We start from the raw sequence: 23145 nt of genomic DNA, 5'->3' as shown, positions 1-23145 counted from the left end.
AAAAAAAAAAAAAAAAAAAAAAGAATTTTGTCACCTTATGAACAGGTGTTTGTTTAACTTCTAATTAATTAAAATAAAATAAAATAAAAAAACCTACTGGCTCCATGGGTCATAATTGTACTGGATCAAATATTCTGTTTATGCCTGGAGAAAAATGAAAATGGAGACAACCTATTTTGTTCTAGGTGTAAATAATTTGACATATTCAACTTCCTTAAAAATATGAAAACAGACCCAATGATATTATAGACTAGAAAGTAGTATTCACATATTTAAGATTGAAAAATAAAACAAAACCTTAAACTTTGGATTTACCTCATTCCCTTTTAGGCTGTTCTCCTAGGATGTTAAGGGTTGGGTTTGATCTTTTCTTTCCTCTTAAGTGAACCATTTTAGAAATGACAGCTTTAAGTGTTAAGGCATTATTAAGCACTAACATCCAAGCTTGTATATCATCTTATCAGTTTTACAGTGCAGAGAGCAGGAACAGAGGCACAGAACTAATGGATTTGGGTGGAGGAAACATGGGAGCTGGTCAATGCTGAGAAGAGAGGGCCTTCCATGGAGATCTCTCAGCTGCTGGAGGCCAAGGACCTATTGCAGGTATTGAAGAAAGGGGCATGAACAAGGAGATAGCGAGTACTCAAGGCTTACCTTGCAGTTTGGCCACATACTCATCACATCATCTTTTGCTCAGGGGAGGCCCCCCTCCATAACTGCAGAATGAATGGGCTCATTTTCATCTCCCCCTGAATCTTCTTTCCCCGTCCCCTCATGGTGCCCCCTTCCCACCACCATGATCTCGTGAAGCTTGTTGCTCCATGATGAGGCACTTGATCTAGGTTCATGGCTTCAAAGATTCTTATGGGTTCTTACAGGCCACCTGGTCCAACCTCCTTATTTGAAAATGTGATCAAAATAAGGCATCAGGGCTAGGCTCATGGGTGTGTGACCTGTGCAGAAGCACAGGATCCTACATTTAGAAGGCCCCCACATTTGGTATTGATGCTCTACTGTTGCCATCTTCAAGTCTTTAGTTTTTGAACAAGGGACTCCACATTTTCATTTTATACTGCACTCTACAAATTAAGTTTCTGGTCTTACCTAAGTCATACTGATATGCTTGTGACTTAATGAATCATGTGAATATTTTATTTTAGAAAAATGTCTTCAGGACATTTTTTCAGGAATATGGAAGTGATAATGGTAGAGGAGATTGAGGGCTTGCTAAAGGCAGCAAGGGAATTTGGGGGAGGAGAGCAGGAGATTTCCAGGGACTCCAGGAAAAGAGATGTACCATGAATTTGTCTCACTTGCAGTTCAGCAGCCCTGTCTTTAGATAGTAATTTATTCCTTATCACTGTTCTGAATTTCCACATTCCCTCTTAAAACGGATTCCCTTTTGTTCTTTTCTCTCTGCAGTTGCCGACAACTAGCCATTATCTCCTATGTACTTAAAGACCATTATAGTTACCCCTCAACATTTTGCCAGGCTAAGAGATCCTAATTCTTTTATCCATCAGCTTGAATGCTTTTTTTCTTTTAATTGATGCTTCCTCAAAGAAGAACAGCTAGCTAGTTCAGGTAGCATTGTTAAAATCACGGCACAATTAATTTCACATCTAGCTACAATATTGCCAAGGAAAGAAACAGACAAAGACAGAGATGGCACCAATGAAAATCACTTTTTGGAATTAAGCTAAAATTAGCTAAACATTTTGTAATTACAAAGTAATTTGAAAATCAAGCAGTTAGACTAAAACATTGATCAGGAAAAAGACGACGGGAAAGGAAAGGATGGAAAAATTCATTGAAAACAACCTCCCCTGCAGACCAGAGGGAGTTTTTGAGAGAAAGTAGATTACTGCTTATAGAAATACCAAAGCCCATTAGTTCGGGCAAAGGCTTTGAGAACAGAAAATGTGTCCTTGCAAGGCAAGAGGACTGAGTTCTACCCAGTAAAGGCTACGTCTCTGCCTGTGCGTGAATAATTTCCATACACGTATCCACAAGGAGATGTAAAGAGACCTATTATAGTTTATGTTCCAATTGTAGTGTTCAAATACTGAATACAAACAGGCAACATGATTGGATAAACAAAAGGTGTAAGAAAAAGAAAGCAGTCACAAAAGGAATGGGAGCTTGATTTTGTGTAATATCATGTACTCTTCCTGTAATTCACTTCAGAGGGACAGTTATTTAATTTCCACAAAACAGTGGCCTGAATAGATTCAAGGTAGATGCTTCAGAAAGCTTTTATTTGTTGTTTTCTAAAAAAAAAAAAAAGTTACATTTTTCTATGTTTCTGAGGTTGACAGTCCAGGGGGTGACTGAGCAGATGAAGGTGCCTCGCTTGAGGTGGACAATGGGCCCCTGCCAGAGAGGCCAGGTGGGACCTTTGCGTCAGTGGCGAGAGGACTGTGGTTTGGCTGAGCTGAGAGGTAGGAGGCCAAATCCTCGTTGTCCACTCTTGTGCAGGTCATCTAACTTTTCTGTTTCTCAATTTTCTTGTGTACAAAAAGCACTAAAAACACTAACCTACCTGAATATCGTTATGAAAATAAAATGGAATAACAGATGGGAAATTGCCTTGAAAAATTATACCAGATTTTTTTTTCATTGAAAATCGTCAATTAATGTGAAAAGCTTCAAAAATCAGCCACTTTATTGGGAGGATGGGCCTTCGCTGTGGCCGTGTGCGCTCCTCTGCGGGAGATACAAACGTTTCCTCAGCACTGGCCTTTGCCCCCAGAAAGCTTGCAGAGTAGTTGAGGGAAACAAGCGCCTATATTTGTATGACATTTTATATACCTGAGAATTGAACTGACAATGCATATTCAAGGAGAGTATATCACAAGCTCTGAAGTTAGATGGCCCGGTTTGAATCCTAGTTTACAGATGAGAAAACTGAGGCTATGGGTTGTCAAATAGATCGTGATACGGTTAGACTTTGCATCCCCACCCAAATCTCATCTTGAGTTATAATCCCCACGTGTCAAGGGAGAGACCAGGTGGAGGTAATCGAATCATGGGCGTGTTTTCCCCCATACTGTTCTCATGATAGTGAGTGAGTTCTCATGAGATCTGTTGGTTTTATAAGTGTTTGGTAGTTCCTCCTGCATTCATTCTCCTTCCTGCAGCCTTGTGAAGAAGGTGCCTTGCTTCCCCTTTGCCTTCCACCATGATTGTAAGTTTCCTGAGGCTTCCCTAGCCATGTGGAACTGTGAGTCAATTAAACCTCTTTCCTTTATAAATTACCCAGTCTTGGGTAGTTCTTTTTAGCAGTATAAAAACTGAAACTGACTAGTCTACCTCAGTTTACTTATTTGTAGGCTAGGATAGGAAGAGTACCATACGGGGTTGTACAGATCAACTGGAACATCATACACAAAACTAGTGGTTGACCCATACCCTCAATGCATTAACTATTATTACTATATGTATGGATGCATATCTCCTACATTTATTTGACTCCAGAAGGTTTTTTGTTCTTTTTGTTTGTTTGTTTGTTTTGGTGAGGGGAAATCATGGAAGATTATTTGTTCCCTGAAGCACCCTTTGGGAATGAGTGTGTGGCTATAGGCAAGAGGTTCACTAGAGGATGGAGTGGGCACTCGGGACTGCGGTCATTAGGAATGTCTTCATAGGGGTGAGGGGTGAGGGGACTTGAATAGGTACCTAGCAAAGTGCAGGATTTGGCTAGGCAGCATAATGGCAGAAGCCAGGGTGGGGGATATGAGGAGGAGAACATGCTAACATGGGAAATAAAGCTGGAAAGACAGGATCTAATTTCCTGGACAGGGCACTTGAATTTTATTTTTTATTTAGTTATTTTTTTTTTTTGAGACAGGGTCCCACAGTGTGGCCCAGGCTGGAGTTCAGTGGCACAATCCAGGGCTCAAGCAATCCTTCTGCCTCAGCCTCCTGAGTAGCCAGGACTACCGGCACACATGGCTATGCCTGGCTAATTTTTTAAATTTTTCTTAGAAATGCTTTGTTGCCCAGGCTGGTCTTGAGCTCCTGGCCTCAAGTGATCCTTTTCTCTCAGCCTCCTAAAGTATTGGGATTATAGGCATGAGCCGCCGTGCCTGGCTTGGCACTTGGATTCTATCTCATGTGTAGAGGGAAGCCATTAGTGGAATTTTTAGAAAAAATACTCTGGTATTTATATCCACAGTGAATTGTTGTTAAAATATGCTAAAAGTGTGTAGAGGGTGGAACACTGGCTGGGAATTTATTAAATGTGATGCAAGGCTCAGAGTGGATTGACAAGATGGTGATCTAAACCAGGAGAGAGGAAGGGACAAGGGAGGAAGAAGCAAAATGAATTGGTGGCTGAATATGGGATTTGAGGGGAGGGGCAATGACTCAGGTTTTGCGTTGTGGTGACTTGAGGAATCATGTCCCTTAACATTGCTTTATTCTTTCATTGATTTATTTACAAAATACTTTGAGTGCTTACTTGGGCAGGGCACTGTATAGTTGCTGAGATTGCTAAAAACAAAAATGCTGCTAAACTAGACTCATAAATAAAAGTAACAACAAGGAAAACTTTGAGTTAATGTAGAGTTAGAGTGTAGGCAATGAATGCCCTAATGTAGACATGAAAAAAATGAACAAGGCTGGGTTGGGAAGGCCTGTTGGAGGAGGCAGAATTTGAGCAGGATCTTGTCTATGGTTAGGGATTCCACAGGGGATGGGAAAGTGCCACTTCAGAAAGAAAGAAGGCAAGAAATTAAGTTGGTGGAGGTTGAGGAGGACATGAATTACATTTTAGATGGACTAAGTACAAAGTGAGAATGGCACACCACAGCGGAAGTGTCCAGCACGCAGCTGGAAGATGGAACTGGGATTTTGCAGGACAGTCAGTGCCGGAGGTCAAGATTTGAGAGTCATCGGCTTTGTGAACCTGGAAGAGCAGATGAGACTTTGAAGGGAGATGACTGAGTCATGTGGTCCTAAAGTTGGAAGGAACCCTCGAGGACCTCTGGTCTAACTTCTTGTAAAAATCTTATTTACTACAGATCTTCCTGACCACTTCCTCTGCCAGAGCTCTCCTTACCTCACAACATATATAGTTCACTGTGTTGACAAACAGTTCCAACGCTCAGGTCTGAACCTTGTCCTTTAGTTGTTTGCAAGTTACTGGAAGTGTTCAAACAAGGGATAACTTGATTAAAGGGCTGTTGATTAAAGAATGATTCTGTGACTCTTGTGCAGAGTGATTCTGAGAAGAGAGAGCTGGCAGCTGGGAGGTAGGCAGGGAAGTCAGTACTAATAGTTTAATATTTTTTTCTAATTCTACATTGAGTCAAAGTTTTCCTCATTGTTACTTTTATTTATGAGTCTAGTTTAACCCAATGGGAGTAACACAGAGTAAGTCTACTCTCTCTTCCATAGGACAAGTTATACATCTTTCCAGGTCTTTCCTTTTTAAAGAGAACCTTGCCCTGGTTCTTTATATACACCACGTGACACCATTCACAGACTTTTGTCATCCTGATCCATTTACTCAGGTATTATGTTTTGAATGCCTGGTTCTCCAGAAAGAAAAGCCAGAGCCAAAGCTTATGTATATGTTTTCTTTTTTATTGGCGAATATGATCTATGGAGCAGGAGTGAGGGATGTGGGGGCCAAGTGGAGAAAGAGGGAGAGCCAATAAAAGATGCATTTTCAGGTTGGCCACTGCTCAGGGTGACAGGGTCCATGCATTGAATAGCAGGGCCAGAGGAGCTGTATGAAATGTGTCTCAGAGCTGTCTTTCCAAGGGAAGAATTGGCTCCCATTTCCCATTGGTCAGAAGGTTGCATAGTGGGGTTGCTCGTGCGTGAGCAGAAGAGTCCCCCACAACTTTACCACTTTCTCAGTGGAGAGGCCCTGGGGAGGAAGCAAAAGGCAGAAGGCTGAGAGCTAAAACAGGTGCTGACAGGTGTACTTGTAGGAAGCTGATCTGGTCCTACGATAGTGGCTGAGATAAGAGACAGGTAGTCCTAAGAGAATCAGAAATGGGCACAGGAAGTGTCTAATGCATCTGCTGTCCACAAGGCTCCCTGCTGGTCTCTGGATGTGCTGCAGTCTCTCCATGTCCCTTTCAAAAGCTGGTACTCATAATTAAATAAGCTCTCCAAATAACTTCTGTCCAGAGAAGATTTTAGGGCAGATAGGAAGGAAAGAGTGATGGCTGTGTTAAACAGATTTATGACCAACCTATCACAAATATTGGCACATACGTTCTCCCGCATTCTTCAAATGCACATTGCTGCTAGTGAGGTTCAGCAGCAAGCACCCAGGATTTGGCAGATCCTGTGCTAGGTGCTGGAGGGCGGGGAGCATCCTGATGAATATGGGATAACCTTGACATTAATGAGGGCTCAGCCTAGTTGGAGAGACTGAAAAAGTACCCAAATAATTATAATAAAATGGTATTGACTACAATAGAGATGCCTGCAGGATGGAGAAATGGTCTAGAGACAAATGTCAGGTGGAGGGGTCAGAGAAACCTTCAGAGAGGATATGAAGCTTACAGAGGATTCTGAGGTACTCTGACTCCTCGATATGTGTGCCTAGATGGAGAGGCAGAGCATATGAGGGATCCACTGTGCCCAGACCGAGGCACAACCTGAATTACCGGCAACATTTAACAGCCCGAGGATTCCTGACAAGTCAGCTATGAAACCACTAGATGCTCCTTATGCTGGAAGCTGCATTCAATGCATTTTAGTTTAAACAAATATTCCTAGCTTAGAAATTGCAGCCTTTTACATACATGTGTATTTGAGCATTTTAAGCCATTGTCCCATCTCTTAGGAATTATCTTTCCCATATGAATCACTGTTTCATATTTTTCTTAGGTACTAAAAGAGACCTTGATTGCAAAAGGTTAAACTGAAGATGAAGTAGCGTATTTTATTCCTCTTCTTCCCTTGGCAAGAATACCGCAGAGCCTTTGTAAACAAAGCCAGAATGCAGGCAGTCTAGGAGCGGATTCAGCTGAAAAAAGTATACTTTTTTTTTTTTTAACATGGTGAATTGAAGAATAGTTCAGGAAAATAAGGAGCAGGTGGCTGCCGCAGCCTGCAGGGCAGAAAGCCTGATATAAAGGCAAAGAGTGCCTCCTAATCAGGGGCTCTCGGGCTGTCACGTGGTCCCGCGTTTCACTTTAGCCCTTGGACAGGGGGAAGCTCTGAGCCTCTGTGTCCTCTGCCCCCCCAGGCCTGGGCCTCCTGGACTAACATATGGGAAGAATTTAGAGACAAGGGAAAAGCCCAGAAATCAAATGTTGAGAGAAATTATGTGGCTAACAGCTGGAATCCATGAAGTTTTATATTAAGTGAAGAATTGATAGCAAGAAATCCAAAATACCCTTTCCCAAAAGAAAGACAAATTAATAGCTTGAGGACAAAAAAGCCTTCCCAAGATTCTTGACTTCTCTTTAAATATAACTGTAATACTTATGTTTGCTTTAATAAGGGATAGCTATGGTTATATTTGTTATGAATCTGGAATTATTGAATTTAAGGATGACTATATTGAGATGCACTAAATGCCAAAAAATGAATCTAAAATTGGGCTGCATGTCCATTTTAATTTCAAGTCATTATTGAGGTATGTTAATGTTAAATAATAATTTATGAAGATTTTTCACATGAGTTCTCTTATTTCATCCTTTCCCTACACACCAATAAATAAGTATTTTATAACCTTCTTCTGCTTAAGAGAAAACGGTCGCTCAAAGAGATTAATTTGCCCAAGATCACACTGTGGCAGATGAGAATTTAAACCCAAGTCTTCTGCTCCCAGCACCCATGGCCATATTCACTGCACTGGGGTTTGTAACCTGGATGAGCTTCCGAATTAGTCCTGGAGCTTTTTAAATTGACCAGTTCTTGGAGTGGGCTTTAGAATCTACATAATTAAGAAATATCTGAAGTGATTCTGATGATCAACCTGGTTTAGGACCCACTGTGTTAAGGTAAACAGAATATCATTCTCTCAACAATCAGTACAAATTCTTCTTTACCCTGGGGATGTAGGTAAGTGGGTATTTTGAAGGCCAGCAGAGCCACACCTGGGAAGCATTAGCATCCACCTAACCATGCAGCCTGCCACAATGTGGGATTAGCTGGTTTGGCTTGATTACTAGTGTCTGGAACCATGTTATGAGAAAAAGCTAGATCATAACAACACAAAGCAAAGTTTCCCAACCTTTTCCTAGGCAATGATATACTTGTAAAAAGTGTTGGGACACATCAAGGGGCTGCCAGTGTCAAAGACGTAGAGGAACAGGTTAGGAGCCCCTGAGCATACTTCCACCAGCAAATGGATCCAAACCAAAATTGGAGGAACCAGGGAGACTACCATCAAAATATAACATGCTTAATCTTTCAGTTTCTGGATGGGTTGAGTGGTGTAGTAAAAACGAAAAACAGCCAAGTTCCTAACAGAGGCCAGGTTAATTCTTCTTTGATAATTGTGAACACAGAAAGGTGATTTACATGCTTTGATATTTGATGGGCCTGGTTTTGAATCCCAGCTGTATCACTTAGTGACCTTGGGTAAATCACTTATCTTCTTTGAGAATCAGTTGCCCTGTACGTGTAAGAAGGGTAGTACTACTTTCATCATAGAGTATTAAAAGGCTTAAAATAAATACAATGTATAAAGTGGTTACTCCAGTGCCTGTAAATAGCAAGCACCATTTAAGTGGCAGTGTTATTTCTGTCACTTACATCCAAGTAATCTTAAAATTTAGTCAGTAAAGGATGTAAGAGCTTTAATGATATCTTAAACCAGATTTCAAATGCAGGAAAATTTATTTTAATAAAAAGCAAGGAAATTAGAGAATATATGAGATCCTGTTTTAATCGAGTCCTGCTCCAGCTTTTAGAAACTTGTGGGACAAGAAGCAGCTTGGGGCAGGACAAGCGTTTGAACATCAGAAACTGTATCTCCACAGTGGGCTGAGAGGACAGTGAACCCATGAATTTGAAAACAGGGGGAATGAAAGTTCCCTCTGTGCCTAGCAGGCTAGGACAAAGACATGAAAGTCACTTTTGAGAATAACTTTAAACGGAATCAGCAAAACTGGACTGTAACTTGGTTAACTATATTAACATATCTAAAAGAAGAACTGATTGTTCAAAACTGCAGTTGGCCAGCAGTGGAAGAACAGAAAATGGAAAGTCACAGGCAGATGTTGCAAGTGTCTTCCTAGGACTATCCAGGGAGAAGGAGCCTTAGCGCAAGGATTTGGAATTTTCCTTACCCATTGGCAAGACCATCCACTGCTGTAAGATGTCTCTCTCAGGCCCTCTCAGCCCAGTGTAATTATACATTCAAAGCTATAACAAATTTATTTCGTATGGATTCTATACATTTCATGAAATATTGTGATCATAATATATTTCCCCATATAATTTGATTATAGAGAACAAATATGTACATCAAACTGAGAACGTTATATTAGATTTTCTTCTTCCCCAACCCCTTAGAATTCTTAGGGGTTCCTTGAAGTCCCCTTAGAAGCCACTGAGGGAGTGGGGAAGGAGAAGAGGTAGGTATAAGGGGCTTAGCTCTTCTCCGCACGCTAACTCAACTGCTCCATTTTTACTCTGTGAGTAGATTTTATCTAACTCAGTGATTCACATTAATTTGTATTTGTATTAGAATATATTTGACCATAATTCTTCATGATTAGAATTTAGATTAATCTATTCTGAAGTTCAATAAAGAATTATCCATAGCCCATTACAAAAGCAGATGTGTGCATGATCCCTGAAATACATAGTTTTAAAATAACACACATCTCACTGAACCCTTTTACACATGCATATACCACATACACAGACACGCACACACGCACAACTGGCATGCGACACAGAGGTGGATAAGGTTTTGCTCCACTTATATAAGTTTAAGGTTGGGGTGAAAAAGCAACTTTGAGAGCCATTTCTTTAACAAAGAATTCATGGGCTGAAAAAATGATTGAAAATATTCAGTCTAGATGATTTGTAAACCTCCTAGTTGGCTATAAAATTATTTCTGGGATTCTACTTTTGAACCATTATTGAGCATCTTTTGAATATAAAGAGACACAAACACATACTGGGTTACATCCATCCTCTGCTCTTTACCACAGTTACCACTACATTCATTCTTCACCCCAGTGATTCTTATTTATTTATTTTTTCTTTTATTTGAGATGGAGTCTTGCTCTGTGGCCAGGTTGAGTGCAGTGGTGTGATCTCGGCTCACTGCAACTTCCACCTCCTGAATTCAAGAGATTCTCCTGCCTCAGCCGCCTGAGTAGCTGGGACTATAGGTGCGCACTACCACACCCAGTTAATTTCTGTATTTTTAGTGGAGATGGGGTTTCACCATGTTGGCCAGGATGGTCTCGATCTCTTGACCTTGTGATACACCTACTTCGGTCTCCCAAAGTGCTGGGATTATAGGTGTGAGCCACTGTGCTCGGCCACCCCAGTGATTCTTAACCATTGGTGTGTCCTACAATTATCTATAGAGCTTTTGAAAACTCATAGGGTTGTCTATCTATCCCCTGACCTCCTATCAGAGTCTTTGGAATCGGGACCCAGGCATGAGTATTTTGACAGAGTTCTACAGTTGATTTTGGTGTTTACCAACAGCTGAGAACCATAGTTCTATTCTTTGCTTGTTAAGAATTGGAAAAAAGAAGAAAAGTATTCCTAATACTAAGAAAGTCTTGTGGACTCACTGATTGAGCAGTAGTGCCCTAGACCCCACACAACAGGAGACAACAACAAAACGCTATTAGGTTATAGGTGAACACATTATACATTGTGCAATGCACTTTAGCTATGCTGACAGCTACAAGGAACAACTTGATAAGCAGTAGACTTGTGTATTTGTGTTGCATGTCTAAGGTGTCATTATCATAAAGTGTCATTATCCTTAGGAATAAGAAAACCAAGATAATTCAAGTAAGTTGTTTACAGTCAAACAACTGGCAATTGGCAGAGCGAGAATTTGAATGCAAGACTGTCCGATTCTAAAGCTCATGTCCTTCTCATATGGCATATGATGGGCCAAGATCAGGTAGATAAATGGCCTTTTGGTAGAGCACAAGCCCACAGACTAGTTATCCTAGTCTTGTGGCAGTGTAATTGAGAAGCTGTGACACCTAATTGGTATTTTATAATGTAGGGTGAGTGCAGTAATATGATGCTGTGTGTTGGAGCCAGAAAGGTTACCTGGATCTCAGGTGTAGGTTGTGGAGATGTGGCTGGTGAGGAAGCAGTTTTGGTAGGCATATAAGGAGTTTCAAGGAGCAGCTGCAGGCATGGGCTTCCCAGGATGTGTCAGGAGCTCCATCACAAATAGGCTGACCAGTGCTGCAGTATGGGGGAACTGCAAGAGACATGAGAAGCTGCTCATGGAGACTCTCTAACTGATGACCTTCTTGACATAGCTTTTCCAAAAGTTGATATACTTTATGCTGAATGTAGCCAAGTGTAACTGGCACACGACTGCTCAAACTCAGCCTTCTGTTGGGCTCAGAGAAGCAGAAGTTATGACCAGAGTATCTCTAATAGTCTAGAAGGGCAACATAGTATTTTTAAAAGAACTATTTTATTGAACGTAATACTTAAATATTTGTTTATTAAATTTTATTTCTTTAATTTACAAATAATAAGTATATATATTCATGAGGTTCATAGTGATTTTTATATATATCATGCACACAGTGATCGGTTCATAGTGATTTTTATATATATCATGCACACAGTGATCGGAATAGGGTCATTAGCATATCCATCATCTCAAACATGTGTCACTTCTTTGTGTTGAGAACATTTGACATCCTCCTTCTAGCTATCATTGTTAACTATAGTCATCCTACAGTGATATAGAACATTATAATCAAATAAATTTACTTTCATTTAAAAAACAGTGTCGTAAATACTTTGAGATTAACTTTTTGTTTAAGATTAATGATTTGACTATATGTTGGTTTTGTACAAAGAGCATTAACCTGAAAATCAGGAGACCTGAATTCTAACCCTGATTCGATTACCAAGTGGCTGCATGAACTTGTGGAAAATACTTTACTTCCATTAATTGCTTTTGCTTCATTTGTAAAACAAGAGGGTAGAATTGCTACTTAGAGAATCCCTAAATTTTCTTTTGGAGTCACAATTTTTAAATTCTTTTATCTGTTTTGTTTACTGCTATACCTCCAGCATCTAGAACCACACCTGGAACAGAGCAGGTGCATAATATATACTTGTAGAATGAAGGAATTAAAGCAGTTCTGAGACAGATTGGAGTTGGAATCCAAGCCTCTCTGATTTCAAAATCCATGCTCTTTGCATGATTATCCTACTGGTTGTTTAATTAACTAAAGACATTTGGATCAGAATTCCCAAGACTCTGGAAACCACAATTCTGGCCAGTTAATCTAAAGTCATTATGCCTTTTCTAAACTTCATATGGCTCACCCAATTCAATCCCTGACAAAGTGTGTTTGTCAGCCTTAAGTAATAATGAGTCTCTGTTAATAGCATATGAGGAGGAATTGGGTAGTAGGCAGGGGGTTAGTACCACCTGGTAAACCACTAATACAAATGGGTATGTGTAAAAAAGGAAATACTTGTAGGATGGAGAAGTGGTACAGAGAGGGGTATAATTTACTTTATGGCAAGTGGAAGGGTCAGACAAGCCTTCAGAGATGTGGTAGGGTCTGGAAAGGATCCTGAGATGGTACACATTCCTCCCCATGTGTCCAAAATGGGGAGACAGAACACACAAGGGATCCACCTAGACTAAGTTAGAATCTGCATCTCAGGCAGAATTAGGCAGAGCTAGAATTCCTAGTTCCTAGTCACCCATGAAACCACTAGATATTCCCTTATGTTAGGAGCTTTATTTCAATGCATTCATTAAAAATACTTTTAGCTTAATTATTGCAGCCTTTTACTTATGTGAAGTAAAGTATTACTTATGTGTATTTGGGCATTAAAATCATTGTTCTCTTGGGAATCATATTTTTTCATAAATCATTTTTTGGCATTGTCCTAGTATGCAAAAGGAGACTTTGATTGTAAAAGGTTAAATTGAAGATGAAGTAGAATAAACCAACTAGGGTTTCTGCTTTGTAAACTTGGCGGAAGTGTTGAGTCAGCTGCCTTTACTGTTGAGTGGAATCTGCAGAGCCTGTTGCTCTGTAGCCTGAATTTTCTCCCAGTGTCTCTGGTTCCCTATTGGTTTATGGCCAATGACTAATGCTTTACCCACGAGTCATTAAACCCATTCTGCACTTTTCTGGTTCCCTAATCTTCTTGGAATTCATCCTTGTGTCCAATGGTCCAATGCTCTAGCTTGGTATTTGGATGACTGAGTGAACAGAAATGGCAATAAAAATGTATATGTGATATAACAGTTCAAAATGCAATTCCCTTTAGAGAAGTCTTATGAGCAAATAAAATTCCTCCCAAACCATTTCAAATCATTGGAAATATTTGAAGCTTTTCAGTTTTCTTTGCACCTTCATGAGCGGTCAGGAAATACAGCAAGGGTATCTGCTAGCTCTGCACACACTTACTTTGCCACAAAATTCAGACTTCCCAGGGCAACTCTACTTTTTAGGGCTCCTGATTAACTGCACTAATGTAAGAAGGCAGAAGCGTGGTTAATATAATAGAGATAGCAGCTGATGAATATGCATGTGTTTGATGTTCTAGAAAACTACTTTAAAAGAACGAAGAAATACCATTGATGGCTAAACTTAGGATGAGAAGAAAAGATGTCCAACTTCTTGACTACTACTCAATTCTTTGAAATCCATATCACTCTAAGAGCTGCTATTTTCACAGAAAGAGCTAGGAATGGTCCAGTAACTATGCCAGCAATGTGGCAGACTAAGTGGGAGAGAAATGGCTTACAGTGGGGAAGGAAGTGGGCATAAATAAGGCATGGGAATGTTCAGCTCACAGGGGTGGGGGAGGAGTTGGGGAGGGGGGTATAGATTTACCTGCGTATGATGACTGACATTTAGCTTTACCCATCCACACACAAGATCCAAAGGCTAAAGCCTGGCAGGAAGGCCGCCTCAAACTCAAGTAACTGATAAGTATCCCACAGGGAGGTGGAACACAGAGGAGGACCCTACAGATGTGGTGTTTGGGAGTTGAAGTAGGCAATGTCCAATCGTTCTCTTGTAGATGGACAGTGTAGACAGGAGGCTAATCTGTATGGCTAGGGCTGACAATGACTAGGGTAGAGTGAGACAATGGTAAGTCAGATAAGAGAGTCCAAATTGTCTACAAGTGAAAGTGCTTGATGTCGATATTGGGAACATGAATGTGAAGCCAGAGGAATCATAGCACCAAATATATGGAAGCAAGAAGCCATGGGTCCAGACAGGAGGGTGACCCTGGTGTGTCCGTGAGACACAGAGTATATGACCCAGCTGGATTTTTTTTTTTTTTTTTTTTTTGAGATGGAGTCTTGCTCTGTCGCCAGGCTGGAGTGCAGTGGTATGATCTCGGCTTATCACAACCTCCGACTCCATGGTTCAAGCGATTCTCCTGCCTTAGCCTCCTGAGTAGCTAGGATTACAGGCATGTACCACCACGCCCACCCAACTGGATTTTACGTGCTCTATTTGGAGTGACATCTGGGTTTTCAGCAACACTTAAAGGGCAGGGGATATGGACAGATAAGTGATTAATTTTCTCCAACAAAATCTGTTTTCAGGTTCCAGGGCACTATCTAGAGCATCCACATGCTGCTGCCTAAACTGAAGTCCCAGTTGCCCAGAAGGTACGTGCTCTGGGTGAATTTTTTCTGGTTGGCCTGGAGAGGTCATGGACTACTTCCTAAAATGTGCCACTAAAGAATTTAGCCTTCACTATTTTTTGACACTTGAAACAATAATTACTGCATTTCTTATATGGCATTTTATAGCACCTTTATGTTTACTAAATGAAGCTCCATCCTCAAATATTTTCTCCCCACTTTCTGAGGAGAAAATGATAGAGTTGTATCCTTTCTAAGTCTATTTCAAAAAGGAGGCTGCAAGTTGCTCCCGGGAGGCATGGTGAAGACAGGTTCTCCACCTTTGTGGCCACAAGGCCTAAATATTAGTGAGATCCATCTCCAGAGAATGCCGACATTAATACAAAAGCGTTTAACCACCATTTACTGATATCCACCATTGGGAGAAATTAGCCTCAGGGCTTAAAGACAAAATGTGCTAATGATGAAGGGGCACATAAACAAATAGAGTATATCTTTTGAGACTGAACTTGTCTGGATGACTGCAGTCCTGATAATTTGAGGGTATGCTTAAGATCTTATGAGTTCAGGGGTGATGTGTTTCTTGCAGGACTTCGAAAATTCAGGTCACTTATGTTGAGTCGTGCTCAGTCATTTTGAGCTTCTACAACTAAATTGCAAAGGGAGCAGTGTTCACACATGGTGAAGCCATCGATTCACTCTTTCTCCAAAGTTCTCTTTATTTGTGATTTCTCACCAGCATGTTGATGGTTACTAATCTCCTGCTGTCAAGATCTAGTTTCACAAGTTCCCAAGCAAATCAATTTCAGGTATTGATCATTTGGCAACTGCTAATTGCTGTAGCTAAGAATTTAATTCAATGGTGAAAAAAGGTCTATTTGTTCTATCCTTGCTATATATATGTTTTTGTAAGAAGATGTTTCGTTTTGCTTTATTAGCTATCCATTCTTTAATGTAAAATCAGTAGGCAAAATCTTGTAAAAATGGTATGATTTGTTGGCATTAAAACTGAGGTTGCCTTCAGGCTGCATTAACTTATATATCTTTTAACATATGTGAACTTTTACTTAATTATTCTGTTTTGTTTTAATTTATCAGCTGTCTCTACATAAGACAGGAAGCCTATTTTTCAAATAAGATTACTTTCTTTGATATTAGGCAACCCATCTTATTCTCTCGAGCACAATTTCACAGAAATAGGAGGATATATTTTTCTTAAAAATCATCAGCTGTGTCTCCAGTTTCACAATTACTAAGGAAGTACGCAAAGGTAAAGGACAGGAAACTGATTTGTTGATGCAAATTTTGATGAAAAAATCCTTCCATTGTTGGCTAATCTCTTACTAGCAGAAATCTGAAAATGTTTTCATGGGTGGAAAAGAGTAATTTTTCTTGGAAACTTATGAGATCAGCCTTTGTTTGATGCCCAGTGAGACAAGGGACAACAGTTCAGTTCACTGGTTTGCTCCTGGGAGCAGAGGCGACTTTGTCATCACATTATTCACGTGAACCCAGAGCTGCGGTAGGGGAAGAGGGAGGTTTGCTCAGGAGAAGCCAATCTTGAATGTGTAAGGGGCTGTGGATTTTAAAATACAACTTTGTGGCCAGGTTTATTGACATCCTGAAATACAACGTTTTTTTTTTTTTTTTTTGGCCTTAAGATGAAACCTAAAATATGAGGGTAAACAGTGGCTAGAGATTAAGACATCATCTCCTTTGTGAGATGACATCATCATCCACAGTTTGGCTACGTAGTAATGTCTTTAGAGTTCAAAGTTTATAACTCCTACAGCCATTAGGAAACATTTTCTTGTATACATACATACATGACATCTGGGTTTCACATTCTACTCAGCTTCTAGGGTATTGTTGAAGAGTATGTTGTCCAGTGTCATGACCACTAGATACATGTGGCTACTGAGCACTTGAATGCTCTCTGGGCTGAATTCAGATATGCTGTAAGTATAAAATACACACTGCATTTCAAATGGAAATGGAATTTCAAAATGGAAATATATTAATATTTTTATAAAATGGAAATATATTAATATTTTAAATATTGACTACATATTAAAATAGTGATTTTTTGCTGACCAGGTGCAGTGGCTCACGCCTGTAATCCAGGACTTTGGGAGGCTGAGACAGGTGGATTACTTGAGGTCAGGAGTTCGAGACCAGCCTAGCAAACATGGTGAAACCCTGTCTCACTAAAATCCTAAAATTAGCCAGGCATGGTGGTGGGCACCTGTAATCCTAGCTACTTGGGAGGCTGAGGCAGGAGAATCTCTTGAACTCAGGAGGCAGAGATTGCAGTGAGCCGAGATTGTGTCATTGCACTCCAGCCTGGGCAACAGAGTGGGACTCTGTCTTAAAAAATATGTATATATATATATATTTTGGATATATCAGGTTAAAGTTAATTTCATCTTTTTATACTTATTTGATGTTGTCTCTAGAAAATATATATGTATATATGTGCATATTACACATATTTCTACTGGACAATGCTGGTTTAAGAATATTCATTGTGACAAATGATCCTTTGATATTCCATGGTGAGCTGTGAAAAGTTATTGGAACCCCAGTCACCAGGTTCTGACGTTCAGGGATCTTATCCCAAGTGTCTCCTCTGAGCCATAGCTCCTGGCAGTATCCACTCTCCTGTCTTCTTTGCTCCATATTTGCTCTGCCCATCTTAGCTATAGCTGCTGTTCCTGTCATTGCCTTGATACAGGGCTTACTTTTGCTCCACTCGGATCGCTGCTAAGTGGGAGAGGAAACAGGGTTGCTATCTGTTACAAGTGCCTTTATTTATTTATTTAAGGAACTAAATAGTTGGACTCTATTTGTTACAGTTTGCCTGATGCCAGACGTTGCTTGTTAATCTTCCTCTTTAAGTTTGTTATTTTGGTTAATTCTTGGAATAAATTCGCTTGGGGCAGAGTTGGAAAACAACACAAACATCCTCACACAGTGGACCGTGCTTAGAGAGCTTCCTCTTTGCTTTGATTTGACTCCCTGTTTGTGAATTTCTTACTCTACCACGCGTTGCTGAGAAGATGAGACCCAACCACCGGGCTCCAAGGTTTAGTCATATCCTCTTCTCTAGGAGGGGACATGTCCTGACTTTCTGGAATATGCAGATGATATCCAGCTTGGGTTTTTATTTTGAGACAATTATTGCCTGTGGTGTTTAACTAATTGATCATGGGTAACAGTTGTCAAATAGGGATTCAAGTACAGTATCAGTTTTATACAAGGAAAGCTGACTTAGAGAATGGTGACCTGGCTTCTTATATCCCAGCTGAAACTTGCCTGTAAATCCTCAGCAGAGAAGCTAGAGAATGTTGGGTCTCCTGGTGGAGGAAAGGTACTGCTTGAGGCACGAGGTAGAGGCAGAGAGAGTACCAAGCATGAGAACAAATGAGCCAAGAGAGCAAGGAGCTTGGCTGTGTAAACTTTGATGTTGCAACCTTATTCTTGGTAAACAAGGTCCTATGGATTTCAGGAGCTCCTTGCCTCACCCATCAGTTAAGTTACTCCTTCTTCCCTTGGGGAGGAGTGAGTGAGTAAGGGGATGGAGACAGAGAACCCAAATATTTATTCCTGTACTCTCCTTCCTTGGAAGTAGAGAAGTTTCTTCTCTCTCCGGAATGTGAGGGAGCAGAAGTAAGCAATCCTTATATCACACACTGTAGAAGTCAAATCATAGTATTATAGATGATCAGCCTGGCAGGGACATGAAATGCTGTCTGGTCCGACACCGTCATTATAGATAAGAAAACAGCCCCACAAAAGTGCATTAACAGAGTCTGGGGGAATCTCCCCTGTAACATCTCCTGTATATTAACACCTCTGGAAAAAATAGAAAAAAAAAAACAAGTTGCCAGTTTGATACAGCTTATGCCTCAGTAGAAAGTTTGTATGCATGTTTTTGTCTTTAAATATCTGCAAATTTTTAAATACAATTAACAATAAGATTGCAAATCTGGCATATGAAAGAATTTACATTTTGGTTTGGCATATTTGGTGTGGATTTACATGCAACAGCAGAACTAATCCAATTGAAAGATTTAATACTTTCATTTCACTGCCATAAATTCACAGACTTTGAGTAACAGATCCCAAAAGTAGTGGTGTCTGGGACTCAGATTGTGCTGTTCATGGACAGAGAGAATTGGGCTTACAGAATGTTTTAGCCAAACTCTGTGTGTTGAGTAAGTGACCTGCTGTGAAAAATATAAAAAGCACTAATACATAGGCCAGTTCTTTTTAGTGAAAAATCTGATTTAAAGAATTAATAATAAGTCTCTAAACATGAGTATTTCAACTTTAAAGATGGTATACACAGTGATTAGCAAGTAGAATGGTTAGAGGCATGCACCTCTGAACTTCTGCTTCCATTTATTTGTCTACTGTAACAGTTACCACACTGAATTGTAATTATTTGTTTACATGCTCTTCTACTCACTAAACACACATCAATCATCTGCCAGATGTCAGGCACCATGTTGGGCACTGGAGAAAATTAATGATCTGCATTTTGTCTATTGGCCTATATAAAGGATTTTAGTCAAGCTGATTGAAATCTTTGCATCTTCTGTTTTGCCATCTGTAAAATACTGAGTGGGGATTAACATCTCTTCAAGTCCTAAGATGTGTATGAAATAGAGGCTTTTGAGGTTTTGAAGGATGCTTGAAAAGTTTATTCTGCCATACAATCTGAGTCCTCCCTTTGCTTAAGACACTGACCCAAATCACAGTCAATGTATTTCTCTCTCATACAAAGGAAGTGGGGAGGTAAGGAGATGAGGCTTAATGGCAGTTCCACAAGGTTATCAGGGTCCCTGGCTTAGTCATGCCCTCTCTGTAGCCATTTCTAACACAGAGCTGCTGCAGCAGAAATGCCCACCCCAAGGTGCAGGGAAGGCTGGAGCACCTAGTCTTTTAGCTGGGAGCACCGCTGCCCTCAGTGAATTTGGATGCTAAGAGTAAGAAAGAAGGAAATGATGGACAATGGGATAGCCAACTATTGTCTGTAAAAGAAAAATTGCACCAGACCTGTTAAGCAGACAAGGAAGACTTTATTCAAGACTACTGCAGTAGGGGAGAAACTTGAGCTTATCTCTGCTACAAGAAAATGAGGGAAGATTCTTAAACGTAGAAGTGAACTGCTGGAAAAGTACTGGAGGATGTTAGCGGGGATGTTGGTCAATGTGATTAAGCCATCTGTGTTAGACTCCTACTGTCCCATAGATACTGGGATATGGAGGCTCCATCTTTCTTAGTGATTTCATTTCAGAAGGATGGCTCCCAGGTCTTTGAGAAAAACATTCCATTCCTGGGTTACAGAACACTTATATCTCAAAGGGTAAGAGAAAGAATTTATAACTGCAAGTTTTCTAAAGTAAATGCTCTAAGAAAAGGGAGGTCAAGGTCTTATAGTCAGAAAGAAGCCTGTCTAAAATTTAGTCAACCTAGGGAGAATGCTAAGGCTTGGTTATGTCTCTGCCATGGAATTTGTTTATTTTTGTTGCAATTTTGTTTACAACACTAATATCTTATAAATCCTTTTTTCCCCATGGGTAAGATAAGCTTCAGCCCAAATTACTTTCTGAAGTGTCCAGAATTCTTTGTTCATAGAATCTGGGTAGATGAAATTGTACACCATGTTGGGTAGAGGAGGGTCAGGAATATAGCTCTGTGTAGGTTAATGACCACAAGCTGCAATGTTATGAACAGTCTCTGGGACTTTATGACTCTCTAGAGTCAGGTGATAGAAAGTTTCAGGTTCTCAGAGCAATTATGTCACTCACATTATGCATGAAAAACCCCATCACTGTCTGAGCCTAAGAATAGGCTGCCAAGCGCTCCTCTTTCTGGTTATTCTCAATTGAAGATTGAGCAATTCAGGTTGCTGCATGATTTGAGTCTGTTTTCTTCCCCCTAAAGGTGACCAGCTCTAATTTTATTTTATTCTTTGTAAACTTGAAAATGAAAGGTCCCGTGCGAGCTGTGTGGGAGATACAGTGTGTGCCTTTGCATTCAAGGTGAGCAGCACAGAAATGTTTTCTTAATGTGCTTCAGACATGTTCAGAGGCATAAAGAAGGGAATAGACCTAGCAGGCTATTGAATCCATGTTCCTTCTTTTGCATTGATTGAAACTGCCTCACTCGAGCATGCCTTTTGGAATTTTGAGCAAACTAATTTTCTATGTCCCCAGGAGCTGATACTTGTCACAATTCCATTTCAGAAAAATTTTTCTAACATGGGAGACCTCATTGTCAAGATATTTCTTTGCATCAGTTCTATCTTATATTTTCTTGGCTAGCAAGGCCAATCCACGAAGTCAGACCCCATCATAGAGCTGAGGTAGGAGAACAAAACCCAGAGGATAACTGGGTTATCTTAGGATTTTACTCTATCAAGTTATATTTCAAGAGATGTGATTTAACACTTAATATGTCTCCAAATCCATGTAATAAGAAATTAAATTATATTTTGACTGCATTTGCTACTAATATTTTTAATTTTTCATGTCTAGTATTTCCCTAATAGAATATCTTAAATATTTTGATTACTTTCTATTACATACTGTATTATTTTCTGCATTAAAAACCCAAACAATGTTAAGTCATTTCAATTTAATGTAATTCATATATATATATGAATATATACATATACATATATGGATGGATGGATAGATAGATAGATAGATAGATACCTAGGTACCATAAGAATTCCTGCTTTCAAAGATTCAAAAAGTTGAGGATGGTAGAATATTCTAAGTTAACTTAATAGAGCACAAAACAGACACAATAGATTACAGGATAAATTTTTACTGAAAGTTGAAAACACTCAAATGTCAATACTGAAACTGTTATACAGTCAAACTTCTAGGAGGCTAAGTCATGGGGAGAGAATATTTTTTATGTACTGTGAAAGAAACGATATGGTGGGTATATTTTCATCCAATAGGGGAATCTGTTTTCTGCTTAGAAAATTGATTTTCTATCCAAAACACCTAAATATAAAACCCCATCTTTCCACTACACCATGGGACCGCACCATCATGAGAGAACAAGAAAGGAGTGAGGACGATACTATGACAACAGGCAGAGAAAAAAGCCATTCTCAGGGAAATAAAGGACATAGTTGCCATTTCCAATATTACTTAATAAAATAATTCTCTTTTTACAAGTGCCATTGACAAAGACTGCATTTATCATGCACATTGAGCAAGTGTGTAAGAAGGAACTGATATTTTTCTGTTACTGGTAACATAGGCTCTGAAATACCATTTAATAAGAAGCAAGTATTTCTGACCAGAACAACGTGGGACATATTGAAAAGCATCAGCAGAAACTGAGGAGAGAGAATAATTAAAAGGAAAACTGTATTTGTAGCGTCTTCTAACAAAGATGCTAAAAACTTATATTTTCCACTATTTCCAATGTGAGGTGCTAGCGAATAATTTAATTAACACTACAGTAAGCTATCCATTGTGTCTGGTTATAATGGTTTAACTAGAAGGTAAACTGTTTCTGAAGTTTTCATTTTGTGTTAATAAGTTGTTCCCTTATTCACTTCTTTCTTATTATTGTTCATTCCTTCACTTGTTCATCCATCCATTCATTCATTTAATAGGTAAAAATTATAGTGTGCATCTAGTCATTATTTATTATTTCACTGTTTTCATAGGAACACAAGTATTTTTCTTTTTCTTTTTTATCTGTACTTGGCAGGCCTTTCCTAATTGTTCTAGTGAAGACTCTGATAGTCAAAAGTTAGAAAACATGGAAGGCTACACCCCTTACAGAATTCTGGGTTAACAAATGGGTACTACAGGGTACGCTGGCAAGGCTGCAAGCGAACAAACATTTCAAGTACTTTTATTTATTCATTTCCAATGATCATATCTACTGCTAATCAGAAACACGACAATAATGGCTGGATCTGAAAAAGTAACCAGACACTATAATTTTTAAAACTATCAGCCACCGTAAACATAAAGCAAAGAAAGCTTGTGTTGTAAGGAATTAAATTCAATGTGCTATTATTTCTTCATTTCAAACAAGATAATGAGAAATTTACAACAGGCATAGGCCTGAAAAGTGTTTGCCTGAATGTAATAACAGTGTCACTCTTATCTATGGAGATAGGATGCTCTTGTTCACTCAGACAGATGTGAACACACTAGTCAACTTGTTAATTGTTTTAGTCACTCTATTTAAACAATTGTAACAAAGTTCCTTAGTGAACCCTATTAGGCAGAACTCTAATAAATTAAGTAACTGTTCAATATGGAGTAAAAATCACATCCTCATAATGTGTTAAAAATGAATCGATTCAGTCAATTCAGTAA

Source organism: Colobus angolensis, unplaced genomic scaffold, assembly GCF_000951035.1.
Source record: "Colobus angolensis palliatus isolate OR3802 unplaced genomic scaffold, Cang.pa_1.0 Scaffold67, whole genome shotgun sequence".
NCBI lineage: Eukaryota > Metazoa > Chordata > Mammalia > Primates > Cercopithecidae > Colobus > Colobus angolensis.
This window is presented reverse-complemented; position numbering follows the sequence as displayed.